The sequence below is a fragment of the Microcaecilia unicolor genome, chromosome 10, assembly GCF_901765095.1.
Source record: "Microcaecilia unicolor chromosome 10, aMicUni1.1, whole genome shotgun sequence".
Classification (NCBI taxonomy): Eukaryota; Metazoa; Chordata; class Amphibia; order Gymnophiona; family Siphonopidae; genus Microcaecilia; species Microcaecilia unicolor.
In genome coordinates this window covers 212,562,942-212,580,294 of record NC_044040.1, presented here as the reverse complement: position 1 = coordinate 212,580,294, position 17,353 = coordinate 212,562,942, and positions in this window count along the sequence as shown.

Below are 17,353 nucleotides of genomic sequence, written 5' to 3'. Positions count from 1 at the left end.
TGGGAGGAAGCCCGAACCCTGAGAGAGAAACCCAACTGGAAGGAAGCAAGAACCCTGAGAGAGAAACCCAACTGGAAGGAAGCCCGAACCCTGAGAGAGAAATCCAACAGGGAGGAAGCCTGAACCCTGAGAGAGAAATCCAACTGGGAGGAAGCCCGAACCCTGAGAGAGAAATCCAACTGGGAGGAAGCCCGAACCCTGAGAGAGAAACCCAACTGGGAGGAAGCCCGAACCCTGAGAGAGAAATCCAACTGGGAGGAAGCCTGAACCCTGAGAGAGAAACCCAACTGGAAGGAAGCGAGAACCCTGAGAGAGAAACCCAACTGGAAGGAAGCCCGAACCCTGAGAGAGAAATCCAACAGGGAGGAAGCCCGAACCCTGAGAGAGAAATCCAACTAGGAGGAAGCCCGAACCCTGAGAGAGAAACCCAACTGGTAGGAAGCCCGAACCCTGACAGAGAGAAACCGAACTGTGAGTGCCTTCACCCAACAGCCTGACCGTAGCACCTGCCCTGAAGAGAAATAGCACCTGCGCTGAGAGAGAGAGAGACCCAGTGTGAGACTCAGATGCACAAAGGTCCCTGTTAAGAATCTGTCTGTATTTCCAAATCAGTAAAAGTTACCGATTTGGAAATACAGAGGGATTGCCAAAGAGAATCACATGCAAACGAGTCACTCATTGCTTTTACGAACAGGCTAATTTGCATGGCATGAGTAGAGTTTATATTGACTAATAGTGAGTGAAGATTTACTTTCACTGTGAACATTAAAAATATTTAAACGCTTGCGTATTCAAATTTCAGACACTAGTTAGGATCTTAACAGCCACTATCCAGTTAGGACACATGTGTCATGTTTTTATTTATTTATTAAACTAATTATCCCATAATAAATAACACACTTTCTCCTCGTCAAATCCCTTAGTTGAGTGAAGTTATTTGGGGAACCCACTTGGATCATGACAGTTCTGTAAGTGCAAGTGTAATACACTACTCCACCACTAGGAGATGTACATAAAAGTTAGGTGTGGATCCCGGCGCTACACACTGGTCTATAAACGGAGTCCAACTCAGAACGCTTACTACTGGATTATATATATTACGCCAAGAATTCCGAGCGGAAATCTAAGCATATTCCAAAACAATGCGCATAAGCTAATTGGTTAACAAGCCAATCAGTGCTGATAATTGCCAATTAATAAGCAATTAGTGACACTAATTGGCATTAATTACAATTAACATGCAAAACTGCGCGTAAATTCTACGTCACATAGTTGAAAAGGGGGCATGGCCATAAGTGTGAAATGAATAGTTCATGGGCATTTCTGAAATCTTTATGTGTTGTTATAGAACACACCCGTCTGTGCCTAATTCAGGCGTTGGGATTTACACCAGGCTTTACGTGGGATAACTGCCCGAGGCTACATTTAGTCAGGGCGTATTCTATAAACCGCAGGGAAATTTAGGCTTATGCTATAAAGTACACCTAAATTATGGCGTACTTGATAGAACGCGCTTGGGTGACCTTCATTTCGGCGCTGAATTTTTAGACGTGATCTACAGAATCTAGTGGGGTTTTTTTTGCTCTGATTTTTCAGTGCCATACATAGAATTTGGTCCTGTAGGGTCAGGGGTGGACTGAGGATGGTTTGGGCCCCTAGACACCGAGGGTGGTCTGGGCCCCATGTCCGGCCGCTGCCCGACACCCTCCCTGCCGCTCCTGCCACCGCAGCTGAAGCCCCCGCTGCCCGGGTCCTGGTGGCCTCTGCGGGAGGTGGGGGGGATGGTCTTTCCTACCCGCTGCACTGCCTCTATTTCCCCCGCCTGCTGGTGCTGCCGTGTTTTCAAAATGTTCTGTGATCAGCTGCGGACTATTTAATCAGTTAGATGTGCCGGGTAATCGCGGCCATTTTCGCATGCATTTGCAGGAGCGGTTTGATCTTGTAGCTGTAAGTAAACGCTTGGCGGAGTTTCTCCTGTGGTTTAAATGTTGCCGTTACTAAAGATAAGTGCTGCTTTTCAAATTTATTACAAGCAGTTAAAGTGCAGTTAAGACATCTTTTTAAATCATAAGAAACTATATAAAAAGGTTAAAAAAAATGATAAAACATCAAAAATAAAAAACTTCTAGAAAATAACTAGGTTGATCTATGAGGATTTGCGCCTCAGCCATTCTGTTGGATGAACATTGCAATATTATGTTCGTATGGTGAGAGCACATTAATATCTGAGGATCCCCAAAAGAATGAAGATAGTACATCAAAGTGATTACTGCAAAGTGTGAGATTATTGCCACTGTGAGAGATTGGTAATTGTTAAATTAGTTGTTAAAGAAATTGAAATCGATTGATCAGGAGAATATACAGTTGTTTGGGACAAAATATATGGGATATTGGTTATAAAGTCCCCACACGAAAAATATTGGCCTACTAAATTGAAGTGTTTTCAAAATGGCAGCCGAGACCCCACGGTAGTCTCACGGGTCTCAACAATCTTGCGAGACTTCCGCAGGGAATCTCGGCCACCATTTTTAAAATACGGTGGTCTTGAGCAGGGGGGGAATAGCGGCAGCCCAGCCGGCCAGGCAGGACAGAACATGTTCCTCCCCGCAGAGGCCACTAGATCGCCAGCGGTGCGCCGGGCATCCGGGCAGAGCCTCTGGGCCCCCTAGAGTCTCTGGGTCCTTGGGCACTGCCCGGTTGTCCGTATGGTCAGTCCACCTCTGCTCCAGGTATTTGTTTTTTAAATAGTTTTAATATTGGTTGCTAGTAAATTGTTGTGATTCATAATAGGGTTTATCTTTTTTTTGTTTTGTGTGTATTTATAGGTACCATAAGCTATAAAAAGCTGGTAATAAGTGTTTACTTCCCCACTAGCTTAGCCGCAGTGCTTGTGCAAACCTTCAGGCATTTCTCGGAGTAATCACTGGACATTACCTTCCTTGTTTTTGCTTTCACCAGCAGGGTAATAGGTCTGGCTTCATGTCTGTGATGGGATAATGTAAGAAGAAAGGTATGTTTGGGTTGTTTTTCTTTTTAAGTCAAAGGTTTGAAGAAGGGCCACCCGTGTCCAAACAAGTGTAATTGTTTTCAGATGCAAAACACATTACAGCATTCAGTAAACTGCAAGCCTCTGTAATCTGATTTTATTTTTTATGAGCGTGTCAGGAGAATCGCTTTCATGTGGGTTGCGTATGTGTGTTTATGGGACACGGTTTGCGGGAGACTGTGTTTAACGGATTTTCCTCTACAGTAGACTCAGGTTTATCAGAATTTTGCCAAATTCCAGTATGTGTCGCATTTTATGACTATCTTGTAACATTTTATGCTACTGCTGGATTTTCGACGCATTTCCCCTGATGTCACCTGGTAGCTGACGGGATGATTTGGAACGGAATAAGTAGGAATGCAAATGCCACAATGTAGTGGAATCAGACCCAGGAAATGGTTAGTTATACTCACAGAAAAAAAGAAAAAAGAAAAAAATAGCATTAAATCTCAAAACCTGGATTTAAATCCTTTCAACTAACCCTTCTACACTGCCTCACACTTGGCGATCGATTTCACATGTTATGCTCACCTTAAATTATTCTACATTGTGGGGGAATAACTAATAACCTCATTACCTTTCAATTTAATATGCTAATATGGATTAATTTCTGCCTGAAAACCTTTCTACATCATGCGGCCAGATATTTGCGTATAGACCTCCGAATAACTGTTCACGGTCGCCCATGGAAACTTTCTGCATCGGCCTTTGAGAGCAGGGTTTATAAGTGAAGCTGGCTACAGATAATCTCATCCAATCATCCAGTGCACAGCTGTAAAACCAAGAGATGCGGGTTCAAATCCCATCCCTTCGAATATTTGATTGAGACCTAACCCTTTGGTAAGATATGTTGACCCTTCTTACATGCCTGGGAGTCTAAGAATCACTAGAAATACTTTTAAGAAACGTTTCACTGGATCTAGTGTGGGAACGGTCAGCCTGCTGTCCTCGGAGAATACCTGCTACAGGTAAGTATCTTCGCTTTACTTTCAAAAAGGAGAATAATAAAATTAATCAAATGGTTAAAAATCCTAAATGGAGTGGTTACAAAGTTCAAGTGTACAATAGGTGCATAGATTAAAAAAAACTTTTTGGGAAGCCCAGACTAAATGTATTTCACATATTAAAGGTTTGAATGAAAGCCAAATGGCAGCTGGCATGATTAAAAGGTAAAGTAAAAGGCGTGTTACAGTCAAAATAAATTTTTCAAGAAGTAGAGCATATGAGTTTATCTTGTTGGGCAGACTGGATGGACCGTACAGGTGTTTTTCTGCCGTCACCTACTATGTTACGTGTGTTACTATGTTACTATGTTAGTGCATGTCCAAAAATATCTGTGGTGGTGGGGTATCAAAACTTTTATCCCACCAAATTCTGAAACTACTACTTATCATTTCTATAGCGCTACTAGACGTACGCAGCGCTGTACACTTGAACATGAAGAGACAGTCCCTGCTCGACAGAGCTTACAATCTAATTAGGACAGACAAACAGGACAAATAAGAGAAAAGGGAATTATTAAGGTGGGGATGATAAAATAAGGGTACTGAACAAGTGAGTAAGGGTTAGGAGTTAAAAGCAGCAACAAAAAGGTGGGCTTTTAACCTAGATTTGAAGACGGCCAGATATGGAGCTTGACGTACCGGCTCAGGAAGTCTATTCCAGGCGTATGGTGCAGCAAGATAAAAGGAACGGAGTCTGGAGTTAGCAGTGGAGGAGACGGGTGCAGATAAGAGAGATTTACCCAGTGAACGGAGTTCCCGGGGAAGAGTGTAGGGAGAGATGAAAGTGGAAATGTACTGAGTTGCTGCAGAGTGAATGCACTTATAAGTCAATAAGAGGAGTTTGAACTGTATGTGGAAACGGATAAGGAGCCAATGAAGTGACTTGAGGAGAGGGCTAATATGAGCGTAGCGTCACTGGCGGAATATAAGTCGTGCAGCAGAATTTTGAACAGATGGCTAAGTGGGAGACCTGTGAGAAGCAAGTTGCAATAGTCTAAGCGAGAGGTGATAAGAGCGTGGATGAGGGTTCTGGTAGTGTGCTCAGAAAGGAAAGGGCGAATTTTGCTGATATTATAGAGAAAGAAACGACAGGTTTTAGCAGTCTGCTGAATATGTGCAGAGAAGGAGAGGGAGAAGTCGAAGATGACCCCCCTCCCCCCCCCCCCAGGTTACCAGCTGATGAGACAGGGAGGATGAGAGTGTTATCCACAGAAATAGAGAATGGGGGAGGAGGAGAGGTTGGTTTAAGGGGAAAGATAAGAAGCACAGTCTTGGTCAGAATCAGAGGAAAACTCTATAAAAAATAAAGCCAGCTGGGTTGATATGTGATCATATCCGGGAAAAGGTGACCCAGAAAGAACAACAACAGCAAAAAAGAGGTTTTAATAAATTCTGTTAGATCAATTTGTAATACAACAGTCCAAACCCCGTCCTTTTATGTGAAAAAAATATAAAACATTACAGAAGTTCAAACATGTAACTTTTGCAGACTGCTTATGGACCCATGACATGAAAAACTGGCCATTCTCAACATTTTGGATGTTCTAAGTTGGTCGCCTTTTCCCAGAGAAGGTTACATATAGTTCAGTAGGTTTTTGGGCTGTTTCTGTAGAGAAATCAGTGCTGCTTCTCATTCGAAGGGACCTGTCCAATCTCTACTGAAGTCTTACTACTTTCCAGAAAAGGCAGGGCAGCTTAAAGAACGGGTGATGATTCCCCACTCTCCTCCTCCGCTCTTCCCAACCCCCCCCCCCCCCCCCCCATCCTGTACCCAGTACCTCCCAATGCTCCTTTCTTCCTCCATGGACTCTCCCAGCTCCAGCTCTACCTCCTCCTCCACCTCTGGCCTCATAATTTATTTTTAGCAGTGGGACAAGGGCCACCTCTGAAGCCTGCTCATTATTTGGTGAAACAGGCTTTTGTTCTCCTCAGCCACGTTTGGACTGAAATGTGTTTATTAATCTTTACTGTTTCAGCATGAAACCCGACACACCCAGACACACACAGACTGTGGCTTCTTAGTTGCTGTTTCTAGGGGTTTTCTTCCCCCCCTCCCCTTACCGTTGGCAACATCTGAAAAAAGGCAACTATTCCTTCCCTTAAGATAAACGTATCCACAACAAAAATGGGCAGACGGCCAAAGTTTTGAGGGTGCAGGTCTTGCGGTTGTTTATCTCTGGTTTAATTACCTGTTATGTCTAAGTTACATGTCTGGCGCTTCCAGGTGTGGGGCCTCCCAGGGAAAGGTGAGCTGGCGCCTTGTTCCCAGATTCGAGGTACGTGAGGGGTGCGCTCTCCAGTGTTATGTCAGTTTCTTAATTACCGTGCTACCTTCTAGGGTCTTACAGCGCAGTTGATGAAGCTAATAATTCTGACTTGGCTAACGTTCCTGCACTCTTCAGCTATATCAAGCTTCAAAACACCTGGTCTCAGAAAATTATTTCTCTGTTGTGGTGCTAATTGATTCCCGGGAAACGTGTAATTTAGAAGCATGGAAGCATTTAATACAGCACAGGCGATTTTAAATCAACAGAAGTGCAATCCGAAAACAGTATTTACAGGAAAGTGTTTCTAACTGGCTTAGTACACATGGGCCACGTGAAAGGATTAACATGAATCTTGCTGTTTCCATGCAGGAAAAGTCATCCTGATTTTTTAGTGCATGAGGAGACAACGGATTCTACAGAATATAGTTAAGATAGGCATACGGTCTGTCATCTTCTATATTTCTGTAGGAATGATCCTCACACTCATTCCTGCCTTGACCAGCTGACCCCAGGCCAAGCATCCTGTCTGTTTTTTCTATTTAAGTCTCAGTTGCCAAAGTTTTAATCAGGTTAAGTTTTCTTAAATCATGTCTCCTTGTTATTTTCACTCCATCTGAAATGCCAACCTTGCTCTGGATCTCAGTGCCACCTGTAAAAAGAAAACCACTTTCCTGCTGATCTCCCTTCCATATCATATTTAGGAAAACAGCAACTCAAAAAGGGGACTTATTCTGGCACATACGTAATACGAATAAAGTGGAATAGGGGTGGAGAGGTTGTTCTGAGCTCAACGGCACAACATTGACAGTCTTGAACTGCGTGACACGGACATAGTAACATAGCAACATAGTAGATGACGGCAGAAAAAGACCTGCACGGTCCATCCAGTCTGCCCAACAAGATAAACTCACATGTGCTACTTTTTGTGTATACCTTACCTTGATTTGTACCTGTCCTTTTCCGGGCACAGACCGTATAAGTCTGCCCAGCACTATCCCCGCCTCCCAACCACCAGCCCCGCCTCCCACCACCGACTCTGGCACAGACCGTATAAGTCTGCCCAGCACTATCCCTGCCTCCCAGCCACCAGTCCCGCCTCCCACCACTGGCTCTGGCACAGACCGTACAAGTCTGCCCAGCACTAACCCCGCCTCCCAACCACCAGCCCCGCCTCCCAGCACCGGCTCTGGCACAGACCGTGTAAGTCTGCCCAGCACTATCCCCGCCTCCCAACCACCATCCCCGCCTCCTGCCACCGGCTCTGCCACCCAATCTCGGCTAAGCTCCTTAGGATCCATTCCTTCTGAACAGGATTCCTTTATGTTTATCCCATGCATGTTTGAATTCCGTTACCGTTTTCATTTCCACCACCTCATGCTAAAATTGAGCATACATAATACGAATAAAGTGGAATAGGGGTGGAGAGGTTGTTCTGAGCTCAACGGCACAACATTGACAGTCTTGAACTGCGTGACATAATATCAACATGCTAAAACTGAGCATAAGAACAACCACTCAGACCAATGGTTGTTCTTATGCTCAGTATCTTGCTTCCAGCAGTGGCCAATCCAGGTCCCAAGTACCTGGCAGAAACCCAATTAGTAGCACCATTCCATGCTACCAGTCTCAGGGCAAGCAGTGGCTTCTCCCATGCCCATCTCAATAACAGACTATGGACTTTTCCTCCAGGAACTTTCCCAAACCTTTTTTTTAAATCCAGATACATTAATCACCCTTACCACATCCTCCGGCAACAAGTTCCAGAGTTTAACTATTCTTTGAGTGAAAAAATATTTCCTCCTATTTGTTTTAAAAATATTTCCATGTAATTTCATTGAGTGTCCCCTGGTCTTTGTACTTTTTGAATGAATGAAAAATTGATTCACCTGCACCCACTCCACACCACTAAGCATTTTGTAGACCTCAATCATATCCCCCCTCAGCCATCTCTTTTTCAAGCCGAAGAGCCCTAACCTCTTTAGTCTTTCCTCATATGGGGAGCAGTTCCATCCCCTTTATCATTTTGTTCGCTCTTCTTTGAACATTTCCTAATTCCATTATATCTTTTTTTGAGATACGGCGACCAGAACTGAACGCAATACTCAAGGTGAGGTTGCACCATGGAGCGATACAGAGGCATTATAATATTTTTGGTCTTAGTTTGCATCCCTCTCCTTGAGTTCAAGGTTAAGCAGGCTAAGCATTTTCTTTGTGTGTTAAGAGTTTGTTTTACTTTTGGGGAGCTTCATTGGAATCAAAGACTCTTTCTAAACCCTTACACGGAGAAACCTTAATCTCTTGGCTAATTGATGAGTTGACTTGCACACAACCTGCTACTCTACAATAGGCTGCGGCCTACACAGAGCTTAGGAATTTAATAGCTTCAGAGGGATGGAGCCACTTTAAGTCAACATTGTGTTTATAGCATTTCTTAAAGAAGCTGCCCTTAATGAGCTTTCATTTTCTTTATTTACCCACTAAGCCCTCGTCAGTCTGTGAATACTTGAATGTTTGAAAGTTTTGCTTAGCTACTTAAACTCCCATCAGAGTTTTCTGGAATGGACTTTTAAACAAGAGAAATTGTATTCACAGAGAGCCGTTTATGCAAGCAAGATTCCCAACTTGCTTTGCAGATTTAATACTTCAGAAACATGTTTGGGTTGTTTTTCTTTGCCAACAGTCAAATATCACATGGGAAAAGGATCCTTCATCTTTCTTACACTGCCAGTATACATTAGAGGGTTCAAGACCTGCCCTCTATTTTCTCATTGGGGTCCATAAGGCCTCTTGGGCTCGATTTAGTAAACAGTGGTGCCGAACGGTATTCTACAATGAGTGTTCCAAGATGGACGCCCTCTATAGAATAGAGTGTTGTGCAGGGATTTGCACCCATCTTTGGGCGCCAGGCTTTACACCAACTGACACCAGGTGTAAATCTTGGCGTGTACGTTAGGCATGGATCCACGGTACTCAGTAACACTGCGCGCATCTATAGTGAATGCCCTGAACTCACCCACGCTCCTCCCGTGGCCATGCCCCCTTTCGAGTTGCGTGCTACAAGATTTGCACACGGGTCTTTATAGAATAGCACTTAGCAAGATGTGTGGAAAATCCAAAATGTTGCTAATTAATGCCAATAATTGGTTGTTAGCACCCAATTATTGGCGCTAATTGGCTCATTAGACAATTTAGTTATGCGCATCTCAGAATAGCCCGAGCCTTCAAGGGGGGGCCGGCGCCGCAGTCCCACCTGCCCTCCGTCGTCGACTGTCTGCCACCGGGCCGAGCCCCCTGCATTGAAATCACAGCACCTCTCACCTCCGTGTGAAAGTGCTGCAGGCAGCAGGGCAGCAGATCGCTTCCCTTCGGGCCTCCTTCTCTCCCTGTGTCCCGCCCTCGTCTGATGTAACTTCCGTGAGGGACACAAGGAGGGAAGGAAGGCCGAAGGGAGGCGATCTGCTCCCTGTTGCCTGCAGCGCTTTCACATGGAGGTGAGAGGCGCTGTGATTTCAATGCAGGGGGCCTGGCCCGGTGGCGGACGGAGGGGGCGGGTGAAGGGGGGAGCGGTGGCAGCGACCTCAGTGGGGAGGGGGGAGAGGCAGCGGTGACCTCGGGGGGGGGGAGGGGGAGTGGCGGTGACCTCGGGGGGGGAGGGGCAGGGGCCCCGAAGGCGGCCTCGCCCCAGGCCTGGCCCAGTCTCTTGGCAGCCCTGCAGAATAGTACACAATTTTGCTTGTGGAAATTTGCACGTTGTTTATAGAATTCCCCTATAAGTGCAACAGAATACAAGGACTGTGTGAGGGAAGTGGAACAAGTTGATCTGGACAATTTAATCCAAAAGTATTTCCAATCAATCCCTCGTTCTGTAATTGTTAATAGTTTTTGAAAGTGTACCAAGGATTACATTTGATAGGCAGGCCAACAGTGGATAAGCTAAATGTTTTCACTGAGTAATGATGTTAATTATGTTGTAATTGGACTTGTTACAGTGTTTTCCCTGTAACGTTCTGTGGCTTCTCATGATCCAGCTGAAGAAAGGGGTTTGTGTTTTCATCTGGCTTTTCCAACAAGTTGACATGCAGTAGAGGATTCATTTGTGTCCTTTAGGAGAGCAGGAAGAAAAAGAGGAACCCTCCAAAATAAAGAGTGTTTGCTTTTGGTTTCATATTTGTTGGCACTGCAGTTTCTTCCAGAGCTTAATTGGAGACGGCTCCACCGGGGGGGGGGGGTTTCCATATTTTATATCCGCCTTTTGACTCAGTTTACCTGGTTACATAAGTACATAAGTAATGCCACACTGGGAAAAGACCAAGGGTCCATCGAGCCCAGCATCCTGTCCACGACAGCGGCCAATCCAGGCCAAGGGCACCTGGCGAGCTTCCCAAACGTACAAACATTCTATACATGTTATTCCCGGAATTGTGGATTTTTCCCAAGCCCATTTAGTAGCGGTTTATGGAATTGTCCTTTAGGAAACTGTCTAACCCCTTTTTAAACTCTGCCAAGCTAACCGCCTTCACTACGTTCTCTGGCAACGAATTCCAGAGTTTAATTACGCGTTGGGTGAAGAAATATTTTCTCCGATTAGTTTTAAATTTACTACACTGTAGTTTCATCGCATGCCCCCTAGTCCTAGTATTTTTGGAAAGCGTGAACAGAAGCTTCACATCCACCTGTTCCACTCCACTCATTATTTTATATACCTCTATCATGTCTCCCCTCAGCCGTCTCTTCTCCAAGCTGTATAGCCCTAGCCTCCTTAGTCTTTCTTCATAGGGAAGTCGTCCCATCCCCGCTATCATTTTAGTCGCCCTTCGCTGCACCTTTTCCAATTCTACTTTATCTTTCTTGAGATGAGGTGACCAGAATCGTGGGTTCATTATCAAAACGGCGGGGGTCGATATTCAAAGGGATTGTACTGGATCGGTTAAATTGTTTGTTCAGGAATATCCACCGATAATGAGTGACGCTTGCGGATTCCTGGACCTTTTCGGCTTCAGTTACGCTGGGACAAATTCCTCTTTATTGATGAACCTAAGCCTTCCAGCTGGTTCTTTATCATTAGAAATCACATATCCGACAACCCCTGAGGCAGGCGCTGTGTGCTGAAACACGGCCTGTGTGGGGTCTACGCTGTAGGAGATTGATGTAGCATTTTGATCCTTGTTGTAGAATTAAGGAATTTGTCCCGATTTTGGAGGCTTCTAGGGGGTCCTTTTACTAAGCCACATAGGTGCCTACGCACGCCAGTTTGTAGTTACGACATGGCTCTTGTGGTAATTTCATTTTTGGCACGCGTCTGCTACGTGCGTCCAAAAAATAATGTTTATTTTCTGACACGTGTGAAGTGTCAATTGACGCGCGTAGGTCATTACTGCCCGGTTACTGTGTGAGACCTTACCACTAAGTCAGTGGCTGGCAGTAAGGTCTCAGACCCAAAATGGACAAGCACCAATTTTAATTTTGCTGCACGTCTATTTTGGGTAAAAACTTTAAAAAGGCCTTTTTTACAGACCCGCTGAAAAATGGATTTGCGCGCATGTAAAACCCGTGCCTGTACTACCGCAGGCCATTTTTCAGTGCACCTTAATTAAAGGACCCCTCAGTGCTTGTTTTTTTGTTTTTTGGACTGACTTGTTAAGTGACATTGATTATCGGCACTAACCACCAAACACAAAGCCGGCTATTTTGTGGGCGGTCTGAGACAGCGACGTAGCTACCTTACATGGCACCTAAAGTGAAACACCCCCGGGTGGAGCACACACCCCTCCTCCAAGCAAGGGGGTGTGTGGAGCAGATACGCTGTTGGCTGGGCCACTCCTCTACCCCCTCAGACATTAACTTCCTGTTTCAGGGCAGGGGACCAACAGAGTTGACAGTGGGCGCCTGCTCCACACACCCCCTTCATTGTCGGCACCCGGGGCGGAATGCCCGACCACTTCGCCCTAGGTATGCCAGAGGTTGGGGGGGTTGAGTTGGCACTTAAGCCGTTAAGGACTGCCTGTGCTAATCAGGAAACCAGATGGCATAAAACACAGTCCTGTCTTTATCTGGTTTTGCTTGGCAGTTAAGTGCTGAACATCACACTTAGCCTCCCCCCCCCCCCCCCCCCCCCATTTACAAAGCTGCGCTAGTGGCTGCCACGTGGCAATCCTGATACATCTCATTCAAAAGAATGGGCTTTGTAAAAAAAGGGGGTGGGGTTAACCAGATAAGGGAGAACCAGCCAATCATGGCCCAGAGCCAAAGAAACGCAGAGCACCATTAGCTAAATATTTACCCCAGATTTTTCTAAAATAATTCTCCCCAAATAACACAGGCTCTAATGTATCTTTATAAAATAGACTCCTGCAATCATGTCCCATATGTATAAATACTGGCACAAATTTACACCCCCTCCAACATGGATGTAATTGTGTGTGTGTGAATCCCATGATGGAGGAGTGGCCTAGTGGTTAGAGCACCGGTCTTGCAATCCAGAGGTGGCCGGTTCAAATCCCACTTCTGCTCCTTGTGATCTTGGGCAAGTCACTTAACCCTCCATTGCCTCAGGTACAAACTTAGATTGTGAGCCCTCCTGGGACAGAGAAATATCCAGAGTACCTGAATGTGACTCACCTTGAGCTACTGCTGAAAAAGGTGTGAGCAAAATCTAAATAAATAAATAAAGATTCCATTCAGAATCTCAAAGAATAGCAACATTCCATGTAGAACCCCAAAGAATATCAAGATTCTGGAATCCTAAAGAGTGACAAGATTCCATGCAACATTCAATGTAGAACCCTAAAGAGTAGCAGTTGTGGAGGAGTGGCCTAGTGGTTAGAGCACCAGAGGTGGCCGGTTCAAATCCCACTGCTGCTCCTTGTGATCTTGGGCAAGTCACTTAACCCTCCATTGCCTCAGGTACAAACTTAGATTGTGAGCCCTCCTGGGACAGAGAAATATCCAGAGTACCTGAATGTAACTCACCTTGAGCTACTACTGAAAAAGGTGTGAGCAAAATCTAAAAAAAAAAAAAAATACTGTGCAAAAGAAAAAGAAATATATCCTAACAGGCAAAACGTCTTCAAAACCAAACTTGTAAATGTAAAAAAAATCTTTATATGGTATAAACTCATCCTTCTAGCAAGCTGAACACAAAATATTGCACACCAAACTTGTGGTCGTATAGCAAAAAGTCTTTACTGTAACAATCTTCAGCAATCAACATCCAAAATATAGTTTTGAAACCATTTGTTGGATCCTAGCAAATGATTTGAAAACTACATATCGAAGGTTGATTGCTGAAGATTGTTACATCACCACGTGACTATGACATGAACCCTTTCACTCCTGGACTACTTAATATAGTTTTCAGTGCTGGACTGGTTGGTCTGGTGTTGTTCCCTGTCCTTTATGTGCTTCCGTTTGTGTTAACTCTCCGTCCTGGTGGTTCCTCCACATCTCCATTCTCTTTCGTACTGATACACACAATCCAGGGTCCTTTATTCCTAGAATGAATCTTCTTCACGAGTGGTCTTAGTTATTTAGGTTTTTGGATCTGGCTCACACGCTTTTCACTAGCAGCTCAAGTGAGCCACATTCAGATAGAGTGGCCACCTCCCTGTACCTGATGGGCTCACAGTTCACGTTTGTACCTGAGCCAATGGAGGGTTACATGATTTGCTCAAGGTCATAGAAGCCACAGTGTGATTTGAACCTGGCTCTTCGGTTCTGTTAGACCACTTCTCCACTCTGGGATTAATGTGAATTTCCTCCTCTGAGCCAGAGGGAATATGTGTTCATTGCCACGTTAGAGGTGTGGGTGACATTAGCATCGAGAGGGGATAAGCACCGAAACATGTTGCTTATAGTGGTGTTGGGAGGTTATTCAGTCAAAGCTTTTAAGAGCAGATCACACAAATCTGTCTGGGCTAGGGTTCTTCAGCTTAGAGAAAAGACGGCAGATGGGACATATGATAGAGGTCTATAAAATAATGGGTGGAGTGGAATGGGTAGATGTGAATCGTTTGTTTACTCTTTCCAAAAATACTAGGACTAGGGAGAACACAATGAAGCTACAATTTAAAACGAATTGGAGAGCATTTTTCTTCACTCAACGTGTAATTAAACTCTGGAATTCGTTGCCAGAGAATGTAATAAAAGTGGTTAGCTTAGCGGGGTTTAAAAAAGGTTTGGCTGGCTTCCTAAAAGAAAAGTCCATAAGCCATTATTAAGATGGACTCGGGGAAAATCCACTGCTTATTTCTAGGATAAATTAACAAACAAAATACACAGAGTGTGTGTATGGCGATGCGATAGTCTTAAATACTATTTGAACTAAAGTGAAAGGGAGTCTCATACACAATTTGTCTGTAGATAGTAATATTGTTTTCACTCAATAGGTGAATATATTACATATATTCATGTCATAATCATTGACTCCACCTCCACCAACCCTTTTATAATCACAAAAAGCAACTTGCTCTGTTTTCTTCAGTAAATATATATTTGTCAAAAAGCAACACACTGCACTTATCTTAGGCGAAAAGGTGTCCTCTTAAATCCCCGACAGGTACCCGTTTCGTACAAACTTTGTCAAGGGGGAGTGGCTATAGTTCCGATTCATGCCCCAGGCTTCAGTATGTGCTGGTTACAATCCTTTGACTAGGATAAGCAGCATAAAATGTATTGTACTGTTTTGGGATCTTGCCCGGTACTTGTGACCTTGATTGGCCACTATTGGAAAGAGGATGCTGGGTTCGATGGACCTTCAGTCTGTCCCAGTATGGCAATACTTATATACTTATGCCCTGTCACTTGGTGTAACTAAACTGGCAGTCCCGTCCCGGTAGCACTTCACCACTGCTGCTGCAGCCAGAGCTTCTCTCATACCAGGGTTTCATCTACCGTGCCACAACTGATTTGGGTCTCTTTTCTCCCATATTACCAGTTAGTGATATGAATCCCACAGTGCTCCGTTGAGCACAAACTGATCCACTTGAACTTTGTGGGAGAGGCCAGCACAGGCTGAGTAAGGGGCTGTCACTTCTGCTGTTTCCATTGAGCATTACCAAGGTGACTTGGGTGGGAGGTGGAGGGGTTGATTGAAGCCAAGAAAAGGGAGGGTGCTGGTAGACCATGGAATTGGCTATAGATGCCAAGGGAGTGGGTTGCTGAAGGGGAAGATTACGGCCTAAGGAGAGGCTGATAGGAGTGCAGAGATATATGTACTTTAGATACATCACTAAACCACTGGAAAAGTGTGTGGCTTTCTTCTTACTGGGCCAGTGAATCTCACTTTTTGGCTTGGGCCCACCCTTGGCATCTCTGGATGCAATCTGCTATGTGAGATTTTAGATGAAAAAAACAAGGGTACCTCTACCAGAAATTCACATGGAAATTCCAAAGGATGTAAGAAAAGTCCCCCTCCCCCGAAACTGGGTCACTTGTCTTAACGTACTATCCTTTAAAACAAAACTCTAGCCAGGAACCTCAAATATTCATCTCATTTATTGAATAAGTCTCTTTACATTTCATATACAAAGATTAAAAAAAAAAAACGCAAAATCCAGTATAGCTTAGAATCCTAAAAAAAAAAACAGGTTAAATGTACATTCTGGAATACAGAAACACCTCTTTAACCTCATGTGGTTTGCAGGCTTCCCTTCCAAGGGAATGCAATCAAACGACAATATTTGTCAACTTAACAAAAACCGCAAGACATTCATTCAAATGGTTTGTACAAGTTTACATGAAATACCAACTTTATTTACATATTTCCTAATCCTCCCCTCAAGATTTAGGGAATCCATATTTGATGAGAAGGACAGTGCGTTCCACAGTGCTGGCCCATTGCCCGTTCTCACAACAGTTGAAAATACAAGAAGGGATGTAGCCAGACCTCGGCGGGAGGGGGGTAGAGCCCAAAGTGTGTGTGTGTGGGGGGGCACATTTTAGCCCACCTCCCCAGCCACCACCCCTCCCCCGCCGCTTCCGACCCCGCGAGGTACCTTTGCTGGTAGGGGTCCCCAATCCCCGCCAGCTGACGCGTTTATCTATCCCACGCTGCTGGTGTCGCACTTGCTTCCTCTCCTGTTTTCAGTGCGCCGTGCACTGCACGCACGTTTTAATGAAACTGATCATGCACGGTGCGACTGTAAACAGGAGAGGAAGCAAGTGTGAGAGACAGATAAACAGCTGGTTGGGGTCTGGGGCCCCAGAGCCAATTTGGGGAGGACGAGGCTCTCGTGGCCCCCCATAGCTAAGCCATCACAGATGGATATCAGATGAGCATGGAATCACTTTAAAGGCATAGCGTACTATGGAAATGATTCATCCGTTCAGTGGTTGTTCCAAGGAATTAATTCAAATGCTGCATTTTATTGTGTGGATCAGGTAAAAGAGAGAAGCTTGCGGCCCAAAGATTAGGTCCTGGTTCTGCTACATTCTGCTTCTTTCTCCTGCTTCTGTCTTTTCTGCAGCACTGTAAACCCTGTTGTACATTAGGTAACGGGCTGTGATTTGCAACAATGCAGGGGCATGTCAAAAACGAACAGAAAAAGCAGACATTTACGAGCTCTTTTCACTAATGGATTTAGTACATGCTAATTGTTAATGCGCACTTACCCCCAAATTCTAGAAATGCATCTCAAGTTGTGCGCGCTAATTGGCTTTAATTAGAATTTATATGCACAACTTTCTAGGCGTATTCTATAACGCGTTGCGTGTGAATTCTAATGCGTGCAGCCGGAAAGGGGGCATGGAATGTGCGGTTGTGGGTGTTTTAAACAATGATGCGCACTATTATGGAATACACCCACTCTGCGCCTAACTTAGGCGCAGGTATTTAGGTCTGGTTTTAGGTGTGCCTAAATTTTAGACAAAAGAACGGTGCGTGAGCATATTCTATAAAGTACGTCTAACTTTAGGAGTAGTTTATAGAATCGCACTAAGCGTGTGGTTTTTTGGCACCGATTTTTAAGGCGCCGTTTATAGAATTAGTCCCTAATTGCTAAGAATCCCATAAGAATAAAATAGGCTCCTTAGCATTTAGC